Raw genomic sequence first — 27,086 nt, forward strand, 5'->3', positions numbered from 1 at the left:
TCATAGGCTGCGTCCCATAAGGATGACATCTTTGGGAAAGCCCTCCATCTTGGCGACCTCAAAGCAGCCCAGCTTACTGTAGAAGTCCAACATCCTCTTATCGCTTTGACGCACCTCGCAGAACGCGCCGTGCGACCCTGGAAGTGAAAGACAAAAAAAACTGACGGAAACAAACGCCAGTCAGCAAAAGAGGGTGGGCAGAGGGATTTTAACACTGGCATCAATTCCAGTTACTGACTCAGTGGCCATTTTCAAAAAGAAAAATATGTAATAAAACATATCTATCTAATTGATTCCGGTTGATCTCTCTCTTCGTCTTGCTCACACACGCTTCCTGTAGTTGTAGTAATAAGTAGTAGCAACAATGGTACATTGCCTTTACATATTGAAACAGGCAGATACAGAGGGACGGCGGAGGAGGATAGGATTTGTGAATATTGTGAGTTGAAGGAAGTGGAGAATGAATTTCATTTTATTTTGTATTGCCCATTGTATCATGACTTACGAGAGATACTATTTAAAAAAGTTCACTCCCCTGAGCTAAACTTGTTAGATTTTGAAGAAGGTGCTATACTTGAATTTCTCTTTGACAACATCTTTGCTTTTTCCGAATACATTTCTCATGCGTGGGATAGGAGGAAAAAGATGACATATGATAGATAATTCATATATTTTACTTACTACACATTGTAGTTAAATCGGTGTTTTGCTGTTCATGCCGCGTGTGCTGTGTGTGTGTTTGTATGGTTTTGTATTGTTTATGCACCGGAATCGATATGGTAATTACTTTATGTTGATGTGTCTGATAATCCCATGTGGGATGGGTCATGTAATTTGTCCTGACACGTAAATAAAACTTTCATTCATTCATTCATTCAACAATGGTAAAAAGCAGCAGCAGTAGTGCTCATTACCGTTGGCCTTGATGGAAGACAGCAGACAGCCCATCATGCTTTTAGCCACACTGGGGTCAGTGACCTGGGCGTGGATGTCGACCTTGATGAGAGAGGGGAAGTTGGAGAGGAACGACTCTGGAAGACAATCGTCCTCTTCGTGGAAACTCAGCATCATCTTCTACAAGGAGGACAGATAAGACAAGAGATCGTCATGTCCAACTGAATAATGGCGTGAATTCAAGAGTATGAAGACGATGAGGTAAGAGAGGTGCATTTGGAGTCTACCTCAGCGTCTGAGAGGTCCTTCTCACAGTCCGGTTTGAGGTATTTCTCTTGCATGAAGGGGATCCAGTTCAACTTGCACTTCTTGAGGAAGGGCCGGACGTCCACGGTACCGAGAGCGTAACCGCAGATCCCTTCCTCGTCTTCGAGCACAAAGCCGTAGTTTGGACTCAAAGTCAGGAAACCTCCTACTAACCTGTCGACACATAGTGAACATTTAGTCAGCCATATTGATTTGCACTGCAGAGAAAAGCTGCAGGCGAGGCTCTGGTGAGCAGCTACTGTGGACCAGTGTTGTAGTGCTCGAGTCCAGGACTCGGACTCGGGACTGATTTGACTCGACTTGTACTTGAGCAGTGAGCACTGATGACTCGGACTTGGGGTCGAGCATTCATGCATTTGAACTCGGGAGTTGGTGACTCGGATGTGTTGATAGAGCCTTTTTTTATATATACTGTAAATACCTCCGCCACAGAGTTGGTGGAGGTATGTACCCTACCGAGTGCCCTCTAGTTGTTTTTGCTATTGTTTTGTAATAGGCCCTAATAATTTGACTCAAACTCGACTGTCTCTTTTTTGGTGATCAGGACTTGAGCACTGGGGACTCAAGACTCGATTTGGCCTTGAGATATAGTGACGTGACAACAACACTGCTGTGAACATTTTAGGGCTGCAACTAACGATTATTTTGATAATCGATTAATCGGTAGGGTTAGTTGTCGATTAATCGATTAATCAGATTAAAAAATGCACTGATATTGTTTCCATCCGTTTATTGAAAAACAACTTTTTTTTTGTTAAACAAAAACTCACCGGGCTTTGCTACATCAAATAGCTTTGACAGGGCATGAACGAATACAAAATACATACAAATGTATGGTGTAAGTGCAAAAGATATCTTCATATCTTCTTAAATAAAGTGCTTTAACGCAGTGGTTCTCAACTGGTGTAGCCTCAGGACCCACTATTTTCCTTGTCATGAAGTCGCGACCCAAATTTCGGATTTTTTTTGAACCACTCAAATTAATTGCACAAAAAATAGCGCATTAATTTAATACACAATGCCTTCATGCACTGTTATAAACTTCAAATGAACAAAAAAGTGCAACAGAAGTGCAACTAGGGCTAAAAACCAATTGAAATAAGGCAGACTTGAATTACAGGCCTATATGTTTTTAAATTTAAACAAGTCAAACTGGTCATGCTCAGAAAGTCTTATTTGAACTGTACGAAATATGAAATAAAATGCAGACTTATCTTGAATTACATGCCTATATGTTTTTAAACAAGTTAATAATAATAATAATAATAATAATAAAACAAGTTAACCTGGTCATGCTAATCCAGTTTCAATAGTCTGAATTTAACTAATATGAAATAAAAAGGAATCACAGGCAGGCTATATAATAATATATAAACCTACCTGTTCTCCCAAGCCTACAACCTCCCCTACCCCTGACCACCTCCTCCAAACCATAGCTCCAAACCATCACCCTCCCCCCCCCATCCTCCCCCCTCTTCCTCCCTCCTGTTATCTTCCTCCCCTCTGCTTCTCCATACTACCTTGCCCTGAACCGCCACTGTCATCTGTATCTGTTCCCTGTAACTGTTGCCTGTTACTTGTATCTGTTGCCTGTTTTGTTCCCTGTTGCTTGTCTCTTGTTCTCTGTTAAGCGTCTTTGGGTCTGGAAAAGCGCTATATAAAATAAATGAATTATTATTATTATATGATTTTTAGTTAAACTGGTCATAACTTTTAATTAAACTGGGGCCATGCTAATCCAGTTTCAATCATCTGAATTGAACTAAAATTAAATATGAAATTAAAAGGCAGACTTCTCTTGAATTACAGGCAGAGCATATGCTTCAGCTTGTTAAACAAGTAGAACTGGTCAGGCTAATCCAGTTTCAATAATCTGAATTTAACTCAAATGAAATATGGAAAAAAAAAAAAAAAAATTGCCAAAAGGGCAACGAATCGATAATCAAATTCGTTGCCAACGAATTTAATAATCGATTTTAATCGATTTAATCGATTAGTTGTTGCAGCCCTAGAACATTTACTAGTCTAGAATATAACTGCATATCTTACCGGTCTCCTATGAGGTCAGGATCCTGCTCAGGGAAAGGAAGTTCTTCGATTCCTTCAGAGTACATCTCTTTGCAGATTTTATAGACAGATGTCTGCAAAAAGACAGACACAACGTATATATAATAATTGAACCCATTATGGCCTCCAACAGTGCATCTAACGTCAGATTAGCCAAGCCCAGAAAATGCTACATCAAGAAGCTAGCTAAAGCTCTCTTTATTCAGCACATACATCTGACGACATACTTTCAGCAATCATACATGTAAATCATGCAGTGCTTCTAAGCATTTCTGCTTTGTGATACTCAAAAACAAAGGAACCCCCCCCCCCACACACACACACACACAAACACCCGCATATCTCACCTGATCTCTGGGGAAGTATGGCCTTATGGAATAGATTTTGGAGGTTGGCGTTGAGGGTGGAGGTTGGTAGAAAAGATCATTTGCCCCATCTATTGGTAACAATCGCTGTGGGGAATCAAAACAGAGCGGTTCAGTTTCCAGGTGAGCAGGTGTTGTGCTGGCCTTGGCTGACTGCCTCACAGCCTATTTGCTGCAGTTGAGCTACTATCAGACCAAGGGGAAACTGGGGAAAACGGTCGCTCTGGACTGAGAAATATTGTAAAAAAAAAAAAAAAAAAAAAAATCATCATATACAGATGTAACATAAAATGACCCATGTCCCTTGTTGATCTGACAGTGGACCACAGCAGCAAACATCACACAACACCTTTCTGACTTTTGCTAAAAGAACAGAGGACAACAGGCAATCCACATTTCTTTGTCAAATCAAATGAATGAAAATGAGGGTAGCGCTTTGGTCTGAGTAAGGCTTTTCCTGGCTGAAGGAGATGCTCCTTTCCCTTTTGTTAAAGCATCACAATAGATTTCGCTGCGCAGGTGGCAGGACCCCCCTGTTGAGAAAAGTCATGATGCGTGCGCAGAGAAGACAGAGAGAACTCCAGGAACAAAGCCAAAGAGGTCAATGGAATAAGACTTATCAGAGATCATTCCCTCATAGCGGATCGATCGATCGATCGATCGATCGCCACTAATGAGTCTTGCTACTCTCCAAAGTTGGAGATATTAATTTTTAGTGCTGGTACAATTAGTGTGTTTGTTTGTTCATAGAGTTTTCCACTTGTGAACACGCTTGCGTTCTCGCTGGCGCGGTGCGATGCGCGTGCTTGCGCATGCAAAGGGTTGGGGGGGGAGGGGGGTTTGTGTGTGTGTGCTGTGCTTTCCTGCAAAGAAATGAGATGTCATGCTAGCTTGCGCTGTTGTGTGTGCTACGGAAAGCAGCATCTCCTTTTGGGCAGCCGCTGAAAGAAATCCAAATAGAAAAGTCCGTTAGAAAATGCGGCGCCAAAAACATTGGCTGTAACCTCTCTTTTTGTGTGGATGGATTTAAGCAACTAAAGCTTACGTGTGCAACTCAGGGGAAATCTAATCTAATTTAGGCTTAATGCATTTTTTTGTAATACTTTTTCGTATTGTAGCATTGCGGTGTGGCTAACAAGCTAGCAGAAAGTAGGCAGGAGACAGACATTCACTTTAGCTCAGCCGAGCGTATTTAATACCTGCCGCAGCGTACAGTCTAACCCCGGAGTTGGAGGTGTGCCGGGCGAACGTGACAGCTGGCCGGTAGCTGTCGTTAGCGTCAGACCCGCTTCTATCAGCTCACTTCCAGTTCAGCAGCTAACGTAGTGACATGCTCTACTGTCAGACCGGTCACAACATCCTGGAGTCCCACTCTAACTCTTCCCCGTATTTCCAACCCCGTTCCTATCCGGCCAATACCCATACGGACACACCTCCCTCCAAACAGAACCTCCGAACACAGTAACGTCCTTCCCACTCCTCCCCAATTCCCCAAGTCCATCTCCCCGCGTTACACAGCCCCCCCCTTTTAATACTCCTCGCCCCCGAGGAGATCCACCTCATAGTCCCCTAAACGCGGGGGAGGCCTCCTCCTTCTCCTGGGCCTGGCCCTCCTTGAAGTTCCCTCCCCCCCAGTGTCCACTTCCCCCGTCCCCGCTCCCAGACCCGTACTCGGACTGTCCACTTGCAACGGCTCCGGGGCCACTTGCAGACCCCCCGGGGACTGTTGAGGCGCCAGTTGACCCCCCTCCCCCGGTGATTGTGGCGGCGTCCTGTTTGGCCTCCCATCAGCAGCCTGGCCCGTCCCTCGGTACGGTGCCAGACGATCGCGGTGCAGCACCACCACCCGCCCCCGCGGAGCCATCTTCGTCCTGTAGGTCACCTCCCCCATCCGTTCCAACACACAGCACGGCCCGACCCAGTGGCTTTGCAACTTGGGTGATTTCCCCTTCGTCCTCTTCGGCCCATATACCCACACTAAGTCCCCTGCCCGGAAATGCGTTCCCTTAGTGTGCAGGTCATATCCTCTCTTCTGCCGCACTCCAGCCATCTCCGCTTGCTTCCTAGCAAACTCGTGCGCCACTTCCAATCTCCCCTTCAGCTGAGACGCATACTCCACGCCTGCGGGCACCTGAGGCGCGTCCGGCGGCTGTCCATATGCCAACGCTGGCGGCGTTCTGAGTTCTCTCCCCAGCATCAGCAGGGCGGGGGTACATCCTGTAGTCTCCTGGGTTACCGAGCGACATGCCAGAAGGACCAGCGGCAGCTGTAAGTCCCAGTCTTTCTGATCTTTAGACACCACCAGGGCCAGCTGTACCCCCAGGGTGCGATTGAACCTTTCCACCAACCCGTCGCTCTGAGGGTGGAGTGGTGTCGTACGGGTCTTGTGTATGGACAACTGTCTGCACATCTCTGCAAACAGTTTCGCCTCAAAATTCCTCCCTTGATCCGAGTGTAGCTCAGTGGGGACCCCGAACCGGCTGAACATCCCTTCAATCAGCACTTCACATACTGTAGCTGCCTCCTGATCAGGAACAGCATAGGCTTCGGGCCATTTTGTGAAATAGTCCATTGCCACTACAACGAACCGGCTACCCCGCGGGGTGCGAGGGAAAGGCCCGAGCACATCCACGGCCACTCTGTCCATAGGGGCCCCCACCTGATACTGCTGTAATGGAGCTCTGCTTCGTCCCGTGGGACCTTTGCGGGCCACACAGGGGTCACATTTCTGGCAGTATGCCTGCACATCCCTCCTGCAAGTGCTCCAATAGAATGTCTCTCTGACCTTATTGAGCGTTTTGTTCTCCCCGAAGTGTCCCACCCCCGGACGGCCGTGACTGAACTGCAGCACTTCTTCCTGCCGGCCCTTAGGCACCACCACCTGCCATTTCTCCCGGCCCGAACTCGGCTCCTTCCACCGCCTGCAGAGCACACCATCCTTCAGCGCCAACCCCTCCCATTGTGACCACAGCCCCCGTAATGAAGGACCTGCGGCTGCAATGTCGGGCCACTCTGGTCTCCGATTCTCCGCCAACCACCCCAGCACCACCCTCAGTTCCGGATCAGCGTCCTGTTCCCCGGCCCAGTGTATCGGGTCGTCGAGCCGCAGAGCCATACAGAGTTCTGCTCTCCCCTCCCTTGCATCCGCACGATTGCAGTGAGAGCAGTCGGTCCCGCACGGCCGTCTCGAGAGCCCATCTGCGTTGGTATGGACGGTTCCTCTTCTGTGCTCAATAGAGAAGTTGTACTCCTGCAGCTTCTCTATCCACCTCGCCACTTGTCCCTCCGGCTCCTTGAAGGACATGAGCCACTTGAGCGATGCGTGGTCTGTCCGAACCGTGAAGTGGATCCCACACAAGTAGTACTTGAAATGCTTCACTGCGTCCACCACTGCCAGCAGCTCTCTCCGGGTCACACAGTAGTTCCTCTCTGCCTTATTGAATGCCCTGCTGTAATAAGCGATCACTCGTTCCCCCTCAGGGGTGACCTGGGCGAGCACCGCTCCCAGGGCATCTCTGCTCGCATCTGTATCCAACAGATACTCTCCATCAGGATCCGGAGTCGTCAGCACTGGGGATTGACACAGAGCGGCCTTGAGTGCGTCGAATGCCTGCTGTTGCTCGGGGCCCCAAGTGAAGCGTACATGATCCTTGGTCAGGAAATTTAGGGGCGCCGCCACCGTCGAGAACCCCGGAATAAATCGTCTGTAGTAGGCCGCCAGACCCACAAACGACTTAACCTCTGATACACTTGTTGGCATTGGCCAGTCCCGAACCGCAGAAGTCTTCTTCTCCACTGTACTCACTCCCTCCCCGCTCAGCTTGTGGCCGAGGAAGATGAGCTCTCTGCGCAGGAACTTGCATTTCCCCGGGTTCAATTTTAACCCCGCCTGCTGTATCTTGGAGAAGGCCAGGCGAAGCGCCCCCAGAGCGGTGTGGAAGTCCGGTCCGTGTATCAGGACATCATCAAGGTAGATCTCTCTGTTCTGTGCGGGCACCTCAGCCAAAACTCTGTCCATAAGTCTTTCAAAGGTCGCTGGCGCGTTGCACAGCCCGAAAGGCATCACTGTGAATTGCCATAATCCCGAGCCTGTGGTGAAAGCTGTCTTGGGCCGGGCAGCAGCTGACAGTGGCACCTGCCAGTATCCGCTCTTTAGGTCCAACGACGAGAACCAAGCGGAGCCCCTGATTCCATCCAGTGCATCGTCGACTCGGGGTGGGGGGTAGGAGTCTTTGACGGTCACGTCATTCACTGGCCGGAAATCCACACAGAAACGCAAATCATCCACATCTTTCTTTGGCACCATGACTACCGGTGAGACCCATGCGCTGTTTGAGGGCTCAATCACTCCAGCCGCCCGCATTTCCTCCAAACACTTTTGTGCTGCTGCCTGTCTTTTCAGCGGGATACGTCGCGGCCGCTGTCTGATGGGGTGAGCCTTGTCCGTGTCTATGTCGTGCTCAATCAATTGCGTCCGGCCCAAGTCTGTGGGGGAGGTGGAGAAAACGGACCGATACTCCCAGAGCACATCGTGCAACTGCCGCTGCTCCATCTCCGAGAGTCCCTCTCTGTTCTGTTCCCACATTGTCTTTACGGCTTCCTCCCGGGGGTCGGGAGTGGGGGAAACCACCGCTCCGCACACGGCCACTGTCTCAGCCGCAGGAACTCCAATCGGTCGGTGCCTCCGCTGGGGTAGGGCCTCCCATGAGGGCTCTGCAGGGGTCTCCTCTTCTGGAGGGGACATATTGAGCCCCCCCTCATGTGTTTGGTCCCTCATCAGAGCATCGTGCTCCCCCACCGGCTGCAACGGCCTTTCCTTTATATCCGCTACGTGCTCTGTCTGTGCTTCCCCCGGACACGCCCCCATTGAGGCTGACTCTCTTAAATCCCCGTCATCCCCCGTTTCTGCGTCCCGGGCCCCCCCCCACAACATAGGCAGTGGTGTGCCGCCTTTAAATGTCACTGTCCCCCGTGGCCAATCTACCACCCCCCCATTAACCTTCATGAAATCAAACCCCAGAATGCACTGTTCACGGATATCGGCCACCCACATGCGACATGGAAAACTCTGTTCCCCTACCTGCACCACCACTGCATGCTGACCCAGTGTGAGAGCCCTGTCCCCCGTCGCTGTGAGGAAGGGGCGGACATTAGGATTCACTTGCAGCTCCTCCCCTAAAAGATCTGTGCGAATGAATGTTCCCGAAGACCCGGAGTCCACTAAGGCCATAACATGCCTCCCGTTGATTGAAGCCTTCACCCTTGCTACTTCAGGCCCTTGAGGGGCCCCTGTGCACTCTTCAGCCAGACAGTTGTTAAGGCCCGGCGACGGCAGATAATGTGTCAGGTCCGGGGCGGAGTAACCTCTTCCTACTCCGCCCCCCTCTCGTTTCCCGGCGGGTGCTCCCGCTGGAGTCTGGAGTCCATGGCTAAGGGGCAGCTGTATTGGATGTGCCCCTTCTCACCACATCTATAACAGACACGGTCCTGTGCCTCTGTCCAGCCACGCTGCGATTCTCCGTCCGTTCTGGGGTTTTGAGGGAACTGTGCCTGTGCAGAGGGTCTAGCTGGGGGAAACAGTGATTCTCCGTCCGTCCTGAGGGCTTGAGGGAACCGTGCCTGTGCAGGGGGTCTAGCAGGGAAAAACTGTGATTCTCCGTCCGTCCTGAGGCTTTTAGGGAACCGTGCCTGTGCAGGGGGTCTAGGTGGGGGCAACTGCTGGGGTCTCCTAACCCGTCCTTCAGTGAGTACCTGCTCCACTTCCTGTGCGCGCTCCAATGCGCTATCCCACGAGAGAGGGTTGCTGAGGCGAACCTGCTCCCGCAGTCTGTCAGGGGTCAGTCCACTGATAAAAGCCTCTTTGGCTAGGATGAAACGGTGTTCCTCGCTGAACTCTGGGAATGCCTTACGGGCCAGGTGGCGTAGATCAGCTGCATACACGCCCAGCCTCTCTCCATCCCCGCGTCTCCTCTCGTTGAACTGTTGGCGGGCAGCAGATTTGGATGTAGGCTCCCCAAACTGTCGCTCTATTGCCTTCGCTATTGCCTGGGGGTTGGCCAACTCCGTCTCAGAGAGATCCAACAGGACCCGTCTCCCCTCCCCCTCCAGGGCTGCAGCCAACTGAACCGCGCTCTCAGCCTCGCTCCACCGGTTAGCCCTGGCTATGAGCCGGAATTGTGTCCAGTATGTCTCCCACCCCGGACCACCATCATAACGACCCACTCTCACTGTGTCCCCCCCCCGATAGGGCGCTGCGGCGGTGGCCGGAATTATCCCGGCCAGAGCCCCCGCCAGCGCACTGGTGAATGCTCTAGTCAACATCGTAGTGTTGTCTGTCTGCCCGTTGTGGGAACAGGCAGGCTGGTTAGGCGGAGGAACGGTGTAGCTCATATTGACAGTCTCAGGGCCCCCAGCTCGGCTAACAACCGGGCTATAAAACACAGGCTGCACGGGTGTGCTGTGAATATTAAAGCCGCCAGGCCTCCCCCCCGCACCATATCTCACCCCCCCCGAATGTCCAAACATACCCCCCTCATGTCCATTCTCTGCATCCCCGTTATCATTCGCTCGAGAAGCTCCTCTCCGCTCCCCTACCTCCACACTCCACCCCTCTGCACGTAGCTCCTCCGTCCATTCCTCCTCTTCACCCCGCTCCAGGCCAGCCGGCCGTGATGCATCCAGCAGCTTCACTCTGGGTTCTGGTTGAACAGATGACGGTACTCCATATCCCGCCATGCTTTCTTCTCTCCTCTTCTATCTCCTCTTCTTCTCTTTGCTTATATTTATTATCTTCGTTTTTATTTTTATTTTATTTTATTATTTTTTCTTTCCTTCTTCCTCTTTCACCCTCTCTCAGCCACTGGTTGCGTGGCCAGGGAAGAGAAAAAAAAATCACGCCTCGTTCTTTCTCCTCCAATTTACTGATACTTTCTTTTTCTTCCTCTCTTTTCTTTCTTTCTTCTTAAATGTTCGTTATTCTTTAACACTCCCTCCTCCTTATCTGCTTTCTGTTAGCCACAGGCGACGTGTGTAAAAAAATCCACACTTCTGGCACCAATGTAGCATTGCGGTGTGGCTAACAAGCTAGCAGAAAGTAGGCAGGAGACAGACATTCACTTTAGCTCAGCCGAGCGTATTTAATACCTGCCGCAGCGTACAGTCTAACCCCGGAGTTGGAGGTGTGCTGGGCGAACGTGACAGCTGGCCGGTAGCTGTCGTTAGCGTCAGACCCGCTTCTATCAGCTCACTTCCAGTTCAGCAGCTAACGTAGTGACATGCTCTACTGTCAGACCGGTCACAACATCCTGGAGTCCCACTCTAACTCTTCCCCGTATTTCCAACCCCGTTCCTATCCGGCCAATACCCATACGGACACACCTCCCTCCAAACAGAACCTCCGAACACAGTAACGTCCTTCCCACTCCTCCCCAATTCCCCAAGTCCATCTCCCCGCGTTACAGTATGTTTAAAATAATCACTTAAAAACAAATGACTTTTTACCCTGTGCTTTAGTTTACTAATATGTCAATGAAAAAGTGTCAGGACAAAAAAGCTTCATAATTATGTTATGATGGTCTTGCAAGAATCTAGCTCATTCATGCAGAGGGACAATGACCAAAGAGAGGGCGCCATTTTAACACCATATAAGGACATAATGGGTGTGCCTTGATGTTTCAGTAAGTGCAAGTTGCTTCAGTTGAAGAGCATCAATATTGAGCAGGATGGTGGATATCGGAAGCCAAAAGCACACAACTCAAAGTCTAAAGCTGTAAGCTTCAGCTGCCATCACCCCACTCATCTCACCCACTCGTGTGAAGTCACATTGTCATGGTGTCTGCCTCGTCACATGACCAGGGAGCATGCGTCATCCAACCAGGAAGACAGAATGAGAGGTTAGTATGATGATCACCCCTTGTATCAGGAGGCCTCTCTCATCTTCTCATGCAAAGCCACGACCAGGACAGCCCAGAGATGGGTTGTTACGCTGCAGGGGACCCAGCCTGGGTAGGAGGATATCTAAAACACTTGGGTTCATTGTGACTACGTATAGTAGTGCTGCTGCTAGCAAAGTTACAGCAGCTGCTTGTCACAAATTCTCTACAGCTACAAAGGTGGAATGGCTGTGTAACAGTGGTGACGGGGACGCCCTGTCATGTGACCAGACAAATGCAGCGCGCGCGGGTATGACACCTAGCACTGTTGCTTTCAAGTATCAACCTCACCCTAATGCCTTAAGACACTTCCTCTGATGAGAGCTGGCACAGCACAGCACACAAGATGCACCCACAGGGGGGAGGAACTCAGAACTGGCTTCCCTCAGCATTCCCAAGTGAAATAAGGGACTAACAATTAATTGCTTCTCAGTGGATACTTCCAAATGAATGATCTACCAAGCCTGCTTAGTCTTCTCGATGCAGTCACCGTTAGGCAGCAGACTTACAACTCTTGGTCTTGCTTGGTCCAACCAAACATCTGTGCTAGGCTTAGCACACTGACCATAACTATTCACCTTATGTAGCCACGCCCATTGTGTGACCGGTTGTGTGGTCGTGTGATGACTTCCGGCAAAGAAAGAGAAAAAGAAAAATGACGGCTGCTCCAATATCATCTAACTCTGAATTAACTAATAATTTAGCCAATTGTATGTAATATACAAAATAAAAGCAAACGGCAATGTCTAAGAAAGCAAAGCCATGTAACTGGCTCGTTAATTCTCGCATTCCAGGGAATTACGTTAACGTCTGCGGGTCTTATTGACGTTAGTGGCTCGAGCTGCGCTCGGAGGAGAGAAAACTATCTGAAGCTTTCTTTGTTGGAGTCCAGGTATGTTTTACAAGAAAGTGCTCGTCATTGTCGACGATAACGTTATCTGACCTGGTTAACAGTGGATACTCCGCTTGCTTGCTGTGGACCGAGCTCAAGGTAGTAGGCTACGTTCTTTGTTTTACCCCCTGCACTGTCCGCTACAAACACAACTCTCTTCTTCTGACGTTCTTTTGGAAGTGTTAACACGACCCGGAAGAATTTGGCCCGCCCCCCGCGCCTGAACATAAGGTGAATAGAGTTAAAGCTATCTGTGAGAAGAATGACGATCATGTGTCACGGTCAAATGTCAAAAGCCAGGTGTGAGTTCTCCTGAGTAGGTGCATCGGGGCTGGTCTGAGCCATCTCTACTGTATGAGCCTACTGATAGAAACAAATGACAAGTTAGAGAGAAGCTGTCAGAGAGAAACATTTGGGAGTTAAGACTTATCACTCAAAGCTAAATCGCTGCGCAGAATGTGACTTCATCCGGAGGGGAGCCGTGTTCTTTAGATATTTTGAATATCATAAATATCCATAATAATAACAAGAAATAGCGATATGGTGATGTTGTGTGTGACTGTCTCTGAGACTGACTATGGTCAGTATTCCCAGATCCAATCACACTATTGCTATACTTCTAATGTGTAGGGGGTAAATAAGGGCCCTGTGTTCTCATGTGTAGGGGGGGGTAAGGGCCCTGTGTTCCTGCTCATACATACCAAGCCACTGGACAAAAGACTTGACCAGAGAAATGAATGATGCTCTTGATGCCCCAGATGTACGTGTACAGGTCGTACAGGATGCTCCGGTTGGGCGAGTTGGTCAGACTTGTGAACATGTGGATGACGGAGCAGCAGATCTCCTCAAACTGCTCGGCCCTAGATTGCCACTCTGCCACCTGCGGCACAAAACAGTGATTGGAAATGAGGGGAAAAGTTGTGGAAAAAAACAGTTGGAATACGAGTACATGTAAATAACGGGCGACAGAGGGACAACGGTCTAATCCGGTGATTCCCAAAGTGTGGCCCGTGGAGGTACTGCCTGGAAAGCCATCCTGGATCCTATGAAACTAGAAGACATCCATTGGCACCGACCATGTCCTGCTAGCTTGTCGGGAAGAGGGATAAATAACGCTGCAAATGTAGGCTAAATCTTGGTGAGGGAAAAACTATTTCAAAGGGGTCCCTTGACCTCTCACCTCCAAGATATCCGAATGAAAATGGGTTCCAATGAGTCTCCTGTTTACAGATAAGGTAGCATTTTTCACAGCATTCATAGCTTGTGGACTGATTTTTTTTTCGCCTGTACAGTTTTCTCAACAAATGTGTTCTGATGAGTAAGCGAGGAGAAAATGTTGGCAATCTGGCTTTTGGGTATTTTGTCAAATGTTTTATGTGGATGGATTATTAATTTCAAGTTCACATGTCATGCTCGTTTTTTTAGATTTTTTTTTTTTGCCTTTTTGCCTTTATTAGATAGGACAGTGGGCAGACATAAAAGGTAGGGAGAGAGAGAGGGGATGACATGCGGCAAAGGACCTCGGGTCGGATTCGAACGCGCGTCGGTCGCGCGAAAGACCGAACCTCCGTGGTACACGTGCTACCAGGTGAGCCTCAAAAGCACGTTCACATGCTCTGTTAACAGAATAAAAAAATATCGGGATATAGTTCATCTGAAGTCTCGTGTGTTGATCAGAGTTGTGATTAAAAGGGTTGGGTGGGCCCCGGAAGATTTTCACATTTCAAAGTGGGCCGTGGCATTCTTACGTGGCTGGGCTTAATGGCTGGGCTAATCTATTTACCCAATACACAGTTACTACAACATGAAGCTCGTTATGTTTCATCTCCCGCCACAAGCACACCACCCAATGGGCAGTATATTGTAGTGCCTAGCACCATCCCCAGGCCTGAATAAGTTCCTTGTCAATAATGGAACAGTTCTAGCAATTCGCTTGGGAAGTTCTTGGTTATCTGGGTCCCGTTTCTGGCCTATTTGGTCGAGGTTAATAGCGATACGTGACTCGCCTAACTGACCTCTCATGGACCCTTTACGTGGGATCCCACGGATCTTGCAGGCACATAGGCACCTTACGCGGCTGGTAGTGCCAAGCTGTAGTATTGGAATGTGAATTATATGTTTGTTTTTCTTTCTTTCTGTGTCTGAGCCTTTTGTTCTTCACGTTTTGAAAATTGCAAAATAAAATATTAAAAAAATATATATGTAAGGGATAATGTATATTGAGGCGGTGATTACGGGGGAAATAATGACCGACAGGTGATGATTGAGCCCGACGCGCAGCGGAGGGCTTAATATTCACCTGAAGGTCATTATTTCTGACAAAAATAATTATTCAAATAGATTTTTTAATAGCGTTTTCAACGACAAAGCGGTTTCATTCGTAATTGGCACACAAGACACCACAGCTGCAACTGGTTGGCCTAATTAGTAGTGTTTGCTGACAAAAAGCTCTTATCAACTGATTAATCCAGGTGTGGCAGAGCAGCGGTCGTTTGTTGAGAAATAATGACCGGTGAATCTTGTTGATTGTCTGATTGACCAATCAGAATCGAGTATTCAAGAGAGCCGTGTTCTAAAATAATGTAACAGTTCTCTCAGGGAGGGATGAGGCTCAAACCCACCTTCTCTGGCTCCTCGCCCTCACAGTTGACACTGACGATGCTGCTGTTGGCCCTCAGCCAGTTGAACTCCTTCAACATGTGCACGGCCTTGGGTCCGTGCTCGTAGGGCAGGTAGAAGAGCTCCGCCAGCAGACCCAGGTCCTCCAGCGTGAGGGGCTCTGCTGTGAACAGGGGCTTCTCATCGGGCCCAGGAACAAACAGATCCTGAGGAAACTAAAAAAACAAGCCATCGTGGGACTTTCTAGCAGAAAGGCGTTTTTGTATTCAACTGCAGTGGATGCACACATGGGTGGGGAATCACCAGGTGTCCAACAACACGATATTATCACGATACTGAGTACTGCAATATTGTGATATATTGTGATTTATTATCTTTTGTCGACTGCAAATTATGTCACGAAAGGAAAACCTTGTGTCAACATCTCTTTTATCTAAGATAAAGTTTCCAGTCTGTTCATCTCACTTCAATCATTGTTATTGCAACAAAATTGCCATGCAGACAGACTGACCAACACGTCATAAATGTTGCATGCACCTGATAATTTAAATGATAAAATATTGCAATACTTGGCATTCGTGCGATACAATATATTGCAGCACAAAATATCACGATACTATGCTGTATCGATGGGTTGGACCTGGGGCCCAAGTGCAGCATTGGGCAGGAGAAAGGAAGCATTGGCGTTCTGTGCTATCATGCACGAAGAGGATGAAGTCACTAAGTATGCTGTTTGAGGCTGTTTGAGCAGCTCATCTGTTTGCATGGGAGCGATATCACTTCCACAGTCTTCCTGGATGCACTCCTCAGGAGACTTGAACTCTGCCAGGCTCTCCTTGTCTGTATCCATGGGCTTGAGGTCCTCAGCCATCTTGTCGGCCAGGATGACAACGTGTTTGCCCTCTGCGTCAGCCTCGGCTTCTGTCTCGTCCAGCTTCTCCACCACCATCTCCATGGGTTCCTCATCGGAATCTTTCTTCTCCACCTCCACAACAGACGGGAACAATGTCAAAAATAATTCTCATAACCTTTTCCACAGATGCACACAGAAAAGATTTTGTCGAGACCCACAGCGCATGTGGGGTGGGGAGGGGATCCAGAAATTGGGGGGAGAAAGTCTCTTTTATTTATTTCCTATTATTAATTACATACTACCCAATAAAGAACAGACATTATTTGTAGCCATATGTTTTCTCAAGTGTAATATCACACAGGGACAGAGTGAACAATGTCACACCTGTCTGAGTAAGCAGAAGTTGCCTCTTGGTGAGCACAGTGCAGTGACTCTCTATGGGGTGTAGGGCTGCAACTAACGATTATTTTCATAATCGATTAATCTGACGATTATTTTCCCGATTAATCGATTAGTTGTTTGGTCTATAAAATGTCAGAAAATGGTAGCAAATGACGATCAGTGTTTCCCAAAGTCCAAGATGACATCCTCAAATGTCTTGTTTTGTCCACAACTCAAAGATAATATCAGTTTACTGTCATACAGGAGTAAAGAAATCAGAAAATATTCACATTTAACTCATTCTCTGCCAAGGACGTACCCGGACGTACTTTTAACAATGGCGTTCTGTGCCAAGGACGTACTCGGACGTACTTTCATATTTTGGTTGTTTACATTACATCAGACACTTTCCCAGCCTGTGACATTGTTTCAAGTCAAACTGATAAAAGGAACCCGCTAGTTTAGTATTTATAGTATAGTCACCCATTTAGCAGTAATCTATTTAGCAGTAGCTAGATGAAGAGAGGCGGTCGCCGGCGTGGCCGCAGCCGCAGCACTGCTGGGCGTCCTCAAGGCCCACACTTGGATTCCCCTGGGCCCAGTTCCAGCACGCACCGCGGTCCACGCCAGCGGACAATCGAAGAGACCATGGGGCTTCGTCGTCCCGTGCCCCTGCCCAGGGTCCAGATGGAGCCTGTGGTCGAAACAGAGTCCGACCCAGAGTTCTCGGATGGCGACGATGGCGAGGAAGACGCCAGTGTTTATTTTGTTGTTGCTCCACGACGGAGCGTCAGGGCGACGAAGGCTCCCCTTCACAGCGTTCTGATCCGTCTGACACAGATGAATCGGAGGAGGAGGGAATGGGTGCCACTTCGAGAGAGCGATGACGATGGTAAGAAATAGCCTATTTTTTGTATCGCGTTTGAGATGAAATGATCACACACAGCCGTCTGTGTCACATAAACATTTCAAAGTTTACAGCACTAACGTAGCTATTGTGTGATCTTCTGTGCTAAGTAACGTTAGTTATGAGAGGTAACGTGACAGCAGGTAACGTTACAGCACTCGTTATTCCTGTGTGTGTGTGTGTGTGTGTGTGTGTGAGAGAGAGAGAGAGAGAGTGTGTGAGTGTGACCACATAAGGGTTCATTGGTTCCATTTGTTTATGCTTTTATCAAGCTAAGCTAAAAATCCACATGGCAACTGTAAAAGTAAATTATTTATTTGATTTTGTGCACATATTTATCATACTTTGATATTTTGTGTTTTCAGACTCTGAGTCGATGGAGGCGCAGTCCAGTCCTAGTCCCAGTCCTGTGTGTAGTCCTACACCACCTATTTCGGAAAGACCATGTCTCGAAATAGGTTCCAACTTATTCTGAGGTTCTTCCATTTTACTGACAATACTGTAGCAAGGAGGCTGCGGCCAAGCCTCATTTGTCAAGAAACCCCAGGGGCCAGACTCTCTCTCTCTCTCTCTCTCTCTAGGCTCTTTCACACCGGCCTTGAAAGCCGAAAAATGCACGGAAAATAGGATTCGCGCCTCCGATGTGAAAGTCGTGAATGCGCTTTGGTGGACAATTGTTTTACGCCTTTTGTCCCGCGACGGGAGGTAGTAACAGTGCCGGGTTACCTGGCAACCCGCCTCCACTTGAAAGGTCGTCGCAGCGAGCCGGAAAAGGTGGGAATGGTCAGCTCATTCATAAAAAAATTACAGGGGAAATCACCTCATGTGATCAAGAAAAGTGCAGGAGTGAAAGTAAAAAAAGTAGCCTATACAATCATGACTGCAGGGACGCCAGGAGGAATGCTCCGTGCGGTTAGGCTTTATGCTCAAACGATGTTGACATTAGTAGGTAGGCTACAATTAACGGATATAATAATAAGCTTCAGAGGGCTATAGCTGTCTGTGGCGAGTTGGTCTGACTCAGACCAGGTTATTCCCTCTCGAAATCAGCTCTGTGCATTCCCTTACAAAAACTACTAACGTTATTAGTCATGTGCATTTATAGCCCATACTATTCCCCCGACGAACGTTATGCAGACTGCAGCTGTTTGATATGCGGGCGGTCGTGTATCGTTTCAATTTTAGTAGGACACCATATCGATCTGCCCGCCCACCTTGCGAGTGCGGCGGCGGAGCCCGTTTTGGCGAGTCCGCCCACCATGCGAGTGCACCTATCCTCTCCCAGCTCAGCGGACTAGGAGAAGGGAGGGAAGTATTGTTGTTGAATTAATTCGTTCATCATACAGTAGCCTAGGCTACACTAACCTATGAAAATATTTATTTGGGCTAGGAGGAGCTGGAAATCCCTCCGCTCGCCTTTCAATCCGGGAGCAGGGGATTTCACCTGAAAGTACACCACAGCACGGGAAAGTGGCCGTGCTGCTTGGCGCTGTGTGAAAGCAATTTCTGTGGCGAGGGTGCGAGCTTTGCGGGACTCCTAAACGGCAATTTTTGCGCGATCTGTGTGTGAAAGAGCCTTCTCTCTGTAGCCGCTCACTGGGCGGGATGGACCGACACAGCTCCCTCAAATACATTCTCTTATTTTTTATTTTTTTATTTGGGAAAACAAATACTGTATATGTCTGATGTGTCACTGAGGCAAAAAATAAAAGGCTCAAAAGAGAATTCTGCTTGAAACGGTGTCCTTCACTAAAAACCTCTTTTTCTCCTATTTCTCTTCCGAGGAGGGCATTTTTAGTGAAAACAAGCTAACTTCCACTGCTTGTAACTAAACAAGGAAACATGGTAGAGTTTCAGTTTTTTACAAGGGGTAAGAAGAGAGTCTCTGCTTTATTGTGAGATATGTTGTGTAATTTTATTCCTAGCACAGAATATTCTGTGGGTCCTGGAAGATCAGGAAATATGCTCAAAATCCTGGCACTGGGAGCACACAGACCGAAATGACCCTGGCAGAGAATGAGTTAAGAACCTGGAATCAGAGAATTTAGACCTTTTCTCTTAACACATTCACTGCCAGCCATTTTTTTTTTACTGTAGGTAGCTTCTGCCAAAGGTTTTTTTTGAGGATTCTGGCTCATCTTACAAGAGCCGAGGATTATTTTCTGCTTGGACTTTGTGAACACAAAATATCTAAAAAGTACTAATAGAATGTGTGCTTTCTCTGTCTAAAAGAGTTAGTTTGTAGAGTTAGTAGTTATGTAGATATTAGCCGTTGAGTACAGCATGGTTTCAGCGTCTGAGACAGAAAGCTGAGATAATCGCAGTTTTGTGAAATTCAATCAAACAGTCACTTTAACCATTTATTTTTGGCATCAGTAACACATAAGACATCTAAACAATATAGTTCTGAACAGTAATTTCCTCCATATCAGCACCCGCACCCCCTCTCCTTCAAACTCCTCCCTCCGTGGGCGTGTCTCTGGTGGCTTTCAGCAGCGTTTGTCACAAGCGAGTTTCTGCTGCCTGTCTGAGCAGTGAGCAGCCTCCCTCCCTGGCGAGTCTGGATGGGGCTTGCTCGTTTCTTGGGTTTTCGGTTGAGAGCTTTGATGAAGCTTTGTGCGATTCTAGGCTTTATGCTGCGTGTTTCAAAGTGTGTTTTGCACCGAGTCTATTTTTGGAACCCCCCACCGTTGTGCGCCACCGTTGTGCACCAGCGTGAAAGCGTTTTCGCCTACAGTATGAGAATGAGGCTCGTTCGTTTCTGGGTTTTCGGTTGAGCTCAGCTGGAATGAAGCTGCGTGCGATTGTGGGCTTTCTGCCGGTGTTTCAAAGTGTGTTGCACCCATAATCTATTATGCAAATTTGCAATCCCCCACCGCCAGCTCTCAGCGTGAAAGCGAAAGCGTTTCCGCCAATCCATTTTACAGTATGAGAATGGTTTCCTCGCGCGTTCCCCTGCAGTTTTGGCTCTGCTTTTTCTAGTCTGGAGAGCACTGTCGCCCCTTAGTGGGTCGGTGGAATGGGTTGTACACGTTCGGTGGCTCCCATATTTTTATAGGAGACGTGGGGGGCGTTGATCCACGTCCCACCGTCAATTTTTTTTTTTTTTTTTTTTTGACGACTTGACTCGTCAATGGCAGTCAACCGTTGGATTTTTTTGACGAGTCAACTCGCCATTGGCAGTGAACGTGTTAAAATTGTACTCAAAACGATTATCAAAATAGTTGTCGATTAATTTTCTGTCGATCGACTAATCAATGAATGGTGGCAGCTCTAATGGGGTGTGTAAAGCTCACCTCCTCCTCCTCCTCCTGCTGCTGCTGTTAGGATGACGTCATCATTCCTACCTTGACGTCGTCATTCCTACTATGATGTCATCGATCACTGATGATGTCATGATTCATAAGCTTCTTTCATGCCTTTCGCTGGTGATGTCATAACACAGGTGATGTCATATTCACAGTCGTCATTCCTACTATGATGTCATCGATCACTGATGATGTCATGATTCATAAGCTTCTTTCATGCCTTTCGCTGGTGATGTCATAACACAGGTGATGTCATATTCACATCTATAAGGGCCTGTTCCGGCAGGCTCTCGCGAGTGATTCATAAATTCACATCAAGGATCATACCAATCTCTGCAACGTCTGCAACCTGCAACTTCTGCAACCAGCAACTTCTGCAATCTCTGCGACCGTTCCCAAAACCTCGAACAGTGCAGCTCCAGCTATCAAGCTATCAAGTTCCACAACTCCCCTACTCTTGGAGAGTGTCTTGCCCCTCAACTACCCGCGAATAGATCCACATGTCTGACACCGATCCTGACAGTATGAATCACTCCAAAGTGGATTTAGCAGGCAAATTTAGCCGTTTAGCGATCAAGGAGGACCCACTAGGCGACCAGTCGAAGCAGCGCCGGAGTGAATGGCTGTTGCCCCCCTCGTTTGCTTTCCCCCCCGGCGTTTCCGCCTCGACCTCTTGGGGGGTTCCTCGTCAGACGCCAGTTCCCCCGCCGCCCGCTCCAGGTGGCCTACCAGGCGACTCAACGAAGGGTCTTGTCATCGAGGAGATCTTACAAGCCGTGGTTACCATGATGTCAGACCTGCTTGACACCCAGAAAGTTCAGGCTTCCAAGGCCGAGGATCGGTACGCCCTCCTGGTAAAACGGCTAGATCGTCTCGACGGACTAAACCCCCCTGAGGGTGTCATTCTGCAGACTTCCGCTCCTCCTGCCCCAGCTTCCGAGGGCACTGTCGTCCCGGAGGTTTCCAGACCTGCTACCCCCCCCCTCGCTACTGCGGCCGTTGCTTCTAGCTCTGCCTCTCGGCCGCCTCCAGCTGCTAAGGGCATATTCTGGGGGGGAGTTCGCGTCATCCCAGAGCAGGGGCAGCCACATTTGAGTCCCAGCAGCCATCTGTACCGTGATCTGACCGGCAGGGTTCGCATCACACCAGAGGAGAGGCAGCGCCGTTTGGACACCCGGAGCTGCCTGTACTGTGGTCGAGCCGGGCATTACCTCTCCGCCTGCCCCCGGCGTCCAGTAAGTGGTCCCACCGCTCGCCGGCCCGTGGTACTCTCAGTGGATCAAGACTCTACGTGTCCAGCCAAGAAATCTGTACGGTTGGGTAGCGTTCCCTGCAGGACCCAGGAGTGGCAGTGTGTCTCCAAGAGGGTTAGGGAGTTGGAGAGGACTGTCGATCGTCTCATGGGGAAGTTCAATCGCTGCCTGCAGATCGGCTCCGTCCCCCCGCAGGGGGCCTCCGAGTCTGCTGGCCCTGAGGCACAACCTATGGACCTGCCCCTCGCCGAGTCTGAACCCGTACCTGAGGCACAACCTGTGGACCTTCCCCTCGCCGAGTCTGAACCCGTACCCCAGCAGCAGCCAATTCCTGTCCCTGACCAACACGTAGGTTCCAGCCTCATGCTGGGAGGCTCCCGTAGTGTCGCCAGCCCTCGGTCAAGAGCAAGAAGAAATAAGAGGCGTTTAAAGGAGGAGACGGTGGGTGACCCCCCCAAACTACAGGTCGGGAGGGCAGGCCTCGCTGTGTCAGATCCCCCTGCGGCTCTGCCTTCGGTGACGGCGGCATTTGACCCTTTTGATGGTCTCCAGCCTCCCGTGTTTGGATCGTGCCCCGGGGGATGGCCGGCCCCAGAGGATCCACCGGACCCGGTGGAAGTTCTGGCTACGTATCGGTCCATCTATGGCTTCGATATCCTGTATTAGGGAGGAGCACCTCCACTGTCCTACACCCCCTTTGGGGTCTGACCACCTGCATCTAACCACCTGCTGAAGAGCACCTCACTCTCTTACACCCCCTTTGGGGCCTAACCACCTGCGTTTAACCACCTGCGGAAGAGCACCTCCACCAGAACCTACGGATTTTTTGTCTCCCAGATGCCATCCTTGATGGCCTCATTGGACGCCAGGTGACGTCCGTTGAGGGGAGGGTACTGTTAGGATGACGTCATCATTCCTACCTTGACGTCGTCATTCCTACTATGATGTCATCGATCACTGATGATGTCATGATTCATAAGCTTCTTTCATGCCTTTCGCTGGTGATGTCATAACACAGGTGATGTCATATTCACAGTCGTCATTCCTACTATGATGTCATCGATCACTGATGATGTCATGATTCATAAGCTTCTTTCATGCCTTTCGCTGGTGATGTCATAACACAGGTGATGTCATATTCACATCTATAAGGGCCTGTTCCGGCAGGCTCTCGCGAGTGATTCATAAATTCACATCAAGGATCATACCAATCTCTGCAACGTCTGCAACCTGCAACTTCTGCAACCAGCAACTTCTGCAATCTCTGCGACCGTTCCCAAAACCTCGAACAGTGCAGCTCCAGCTATCAAGCTATCAAGTTCCACAACTCCCCTACTCTTGGAGAGTGTCTTGCCCCTCAACTACCCGCGAATAGATCCACATGTCTGACACCGATCCTGACAGCTGCCCTCTTTTGGCCATGGGGTGTGCGTCTGGGTCGGGGCAGAGGGAGGGCAGGGCTGGAGACATGACGGGCTGCTGGAACACAGTGGTGACTGTCGTAGGGGAGCAGAGAGGGGGGGCACTCAGGGACAACACGTCTATGGTTGAGTTTTGGGCACCGCTGTGAGGCACCTGTCGACCTGGAAGACAAGAGCAGAGCCTCATGGCACGGTGTTCCCTCACCTAACGTAAAAAATAGCATTTTAAGACGATCCATGAAATATTATGAGCCTGTTTTCAAGATGCCAGAAAAGCCATAAGCATGGAGCTGTGACACTCACTGCACAACACACAGACACAACACAGGCCGTATGGGAGGTAACAATGGGGGCTACTCTTACTGTTGTATTGGTGAGGCACGCCAAACTCCACGAGCCACTCTGTGAGGGCCAGTTTAAGGGCGAGCTGAGGACTGTACAGCAGGTCTGTCTCCAGTTCCTCATCGCTGCCCTCGTTCTCCAACTTATGTATCCCAATCTGGATGGACACTGTGCTGTCCTCACCATCCGCTGGGAAGAGGACAGAGGAGGAGGAGAGAGAGAAAAAATGACAGCATTAATATACAGTCCTATTACTATACCAGATGATGTGTGGCACAACCTCATACTGTTTGAACAAACCACTATTTATTTATATATATATATATATATATATATATATATATATATATATATATACACACACACACACACACATATATATATATTATATTATATATATATATACACACACACATATTAATTATAATATGGGTTTGTAAACGTTCCCATCATACTTACTCATGACCACATCCTTGCGCACCCCGTTCATGTTGGACTTGTACCAGGTGGCCAGGGTGTGGATGGGAACAAAGTTGGACTCAAACTCGCAGTTGGGGTTGGTGAGGACTCCCTTCAACCTAGGGATGAGCTCGGTGGTGCGGCCCTTGTACGGACCCAGGAAGAGCCTCTTCTGGTCATAATCGTTGGCGTGGATGTTGTCCCAGATCACCGGGGATCTTCTCAGGATCTTAGTCACCTCCTCAATAGACTCCACTGTGATATCTTTGGACACCACCTTGGGCCCTGGAGAAAGGACACCACACACAGGGATTTATCATGTGAATCTTTGAGGCCATTTACACCTGGCGTTAACATGCGTTTTCTGTGATCAGATTGCAATCAGATTGTGTTTTATGACTTGAAATGCCAGGTGTAAACACCCCCAAAACGCATTGAAGAAGGATTCCAATCTGATCGGCCAAACCACCTCCGGAGGTGGTCAGGGATGCATTGTGTACACATTGAACTCAAGTGTAAATGCAATGTGTCCTCTCAATCTGGATACAGCATCTTTATGCAGATTGAGAGGACAACCATTTCTGCAATCAGATTGCAGAAAACGCATGTTAACGCCAGGTGTAAATGGCCTCTTTGACTCCAAGTCATGAACACTAATGTGCATATGGTTAGTAATAATAATGCTGTTGGCCAACTGCCAATAGATTGCGTCTAGGGCTGGGAAATCTGGGAATCCATCATTTAATTAATATATATATATATATATATATATATATATATATATATATATATATATATATATATATATATATATATATATATATATAATTTCACAGTAGCAAGTAGTATCAAAACTTCTTCAGTCAAATACCTGCATTCAATCATTTTGTACACGGATCTAGAAAAAAAAACTCTTTATTTGGTTTTGCTCACAGCCAATCACCACAAGTCTTCTTAGATGTAATGCAACGTGTGATTGGCCCACTCCCACAGCAGCTACAACTCATAAGGTCTGTGGTGGTGAAGTCGAGTGTGTCACATGTGACAGAGAGTTGGTAGTTTGGCGCCGAAAAAGGTATCGAATCGAGTTCTCTATTGGTATCGGTATCAGTGTAAGGGGACCGGTCCGGTAGGTGCTGGTATCGTAATTTTTTAACGTAAACACACAGCTGCTCATGTTCTAGACCGGATATTGCTCCCAGAATTATTTTACAGCGGAGGTGGATAAATAAAGTTGATTTGATTTGACTTGACAGAAATATTAAGACAGACTTATTGTGAGGTAGGAAAGTTAGCCACCAAATGTATGGTTTATCATACATTTTCCACTGGCCCTGGAGGTCAGCAACCTCGGCCGCCTCTATATTCCTCCACTGGACCAATGCATTAGCCAGGTCAGCCTCCTTCTTCTGGCTCCTAGTGAGGGGGGAAACCACCATCAACAAATAGGATTCACTACAGCAGGAGACTTGACCCGCCCCCCCAATATAAGCTGTTCTCTCTTGCATCGCACCAAACTCCATTCAAAAATCTGGCAGTTTAAAGCTGCACTTGCTCAGCAACAAGGTAACATACATGGTGATGAACATCACTTCAGACCTTTATTATGATCTGTTAGGAACCACTCCTCAATTCAGCACACATGGAATCCACTAATTAGCACTTATTTCATTGTCATTTAAACTTTAAATCTTTTCCCACCCAAATACTAAGTGATGAGCAGGCAGCATAGTGGCTCACTTTCATGCCAACAATTTAGATTGTAGTACTAGGTATGTAGGTACAGTATGTATGTATTTATGTATGTATGTATGTATGTATGTATGTATGTATGTATGTATGTATGTATGCATGTATGTACAGTATGTATGTATGTATGTATGTATGTATGTATGTATGTATGCATGTATGTATGCATGTATGTATATGTTTATTGTTTCGATTAAACAAGGCGTTGTTAAATTGCCAGAATGTGTTGTATGAAATTTGGCATGTATGCTTCTTCTCTCAAGATAACAGTTTTTCTACTTTACATCCATGTATTGGTGCTTAACAATGATTTGGAATTGCCAATTGCAGAGTGATGAAATAGTTTCTTAACCTGACTCCGCCAGATGGGGGCGGTATTGTTCACAAATTCACAATGATGTACGTTGTGAAACAAATGTGAACCAACCTACATCCATCTGGCAGCGTCAGGTTAAAGACTACTAGGCCAACATGCCATGAAACAAAACCTCGCTCTGAGCTAGACAGGAATGCCTCCTTAATGTATTCGCCATGAGTGAACGGTTTGCCATGTTTTGCAATGCAATGAGCAGTGGTGTTTTTTTTTAGCAGTGACAAAGGTTTTGAGGGTGTTTGTTTCCCGTACCTGGACACGGAGCGTTTTACAGATTCAGCCTTGTCTGTCTCATCCTTGAAGACGTTCTCGTGTTTCGTGTCAAAATGGCGTTTAACACTTGTCGTTCGGCACACAACACTTTCCAGACATAAGGTGCACACAGCACGGTCATTCATATGCAATAACCCCCAGTCCTCTGTCGGCTGGAAAGGCCTGGATCTTTTAAAGGGCTGCCCTGTTTGTCTTTAGCGCGTAGCACTTATCTGAGTTCTGCTGCTGGTCAGCTGCGTATCTGGAATGTATGGAATGCAGGAGGCAACCAATCAGAGGCAGCTAAGTACACTGTGGCGCTACCGTAAAGACCCTAAATAACAGGCCGCGCAACTGCAAATGGTTGTGAAATAGGTAATTTGGCAAGGCGCGTCAACATTTCTACAAAAACACTCAAATGCTGCTGTGCACTGGCGTGCCGACCCATGAGAGCAACTTATGATTGATTGTGATTCTTCAATGATCAGGTGTCAGAGAAAAGCGGAGTATGATGGGGAGACAGACAGATTGGCCTAGTGGTTAGTGTGTGTGTCTAACCGTAAGACAGACCATCCATCAAGGTGAGCCTGGAGGGAGGGAGGTGAGGGGGTCTGGTGGTGCCTTCACGTGCCGCTCGGATATATAATGAACACTCCATTAAGTGAATGAACAAACAACTATCACTAATTATTT

General features: G+C 48.2%; 1 pseudogene across 1 annotated transcript; it reads right to left on the reverse strand.

Moving 5' to 3' along the window:
* Positions 1-26,539, reverse strand: LOC310800725 (protein O-GlcNAcase-like; annotated as a pseudogene). Its single transcript has 13 exons — positions 26,394-26,539; positions 25,353-25,435; positions 24,020-24,304; positions 23,582-23,749; positions 23,190-23,380; positions 15,835-16,080; positions 15,098-15,301; positions 13,174-13,356; positions 3,636-3,810; positions 3,271-3,362; positions 1,182-1,374; positions 915-1,074; positions 1-137 (listed from the first exon to the last, which is right to left on the reverse strand). The product of its transcript is annotated as a protein O-GlcNAcase-like (transcript).
* Between the last annotated feature and the right edge of the window lie 547 nt (positions 26,540-27,086).

The sequence above is a fragment of the Poromitra crassiceps genome, assembly GCF_964638095.1.
Source record: "Poromitra crassiceps genome assembly, contig: HAP1_SCAFFOLD_49, whole genome shotgun sequence".
In the NCBI taxonomy this organism is placed as follows: Eukaryota; Metazoa; Chordata; class Actinopteri; order Beryciformes; family Melamphaidae; genus Poromitra; species Poromitra crassiceps.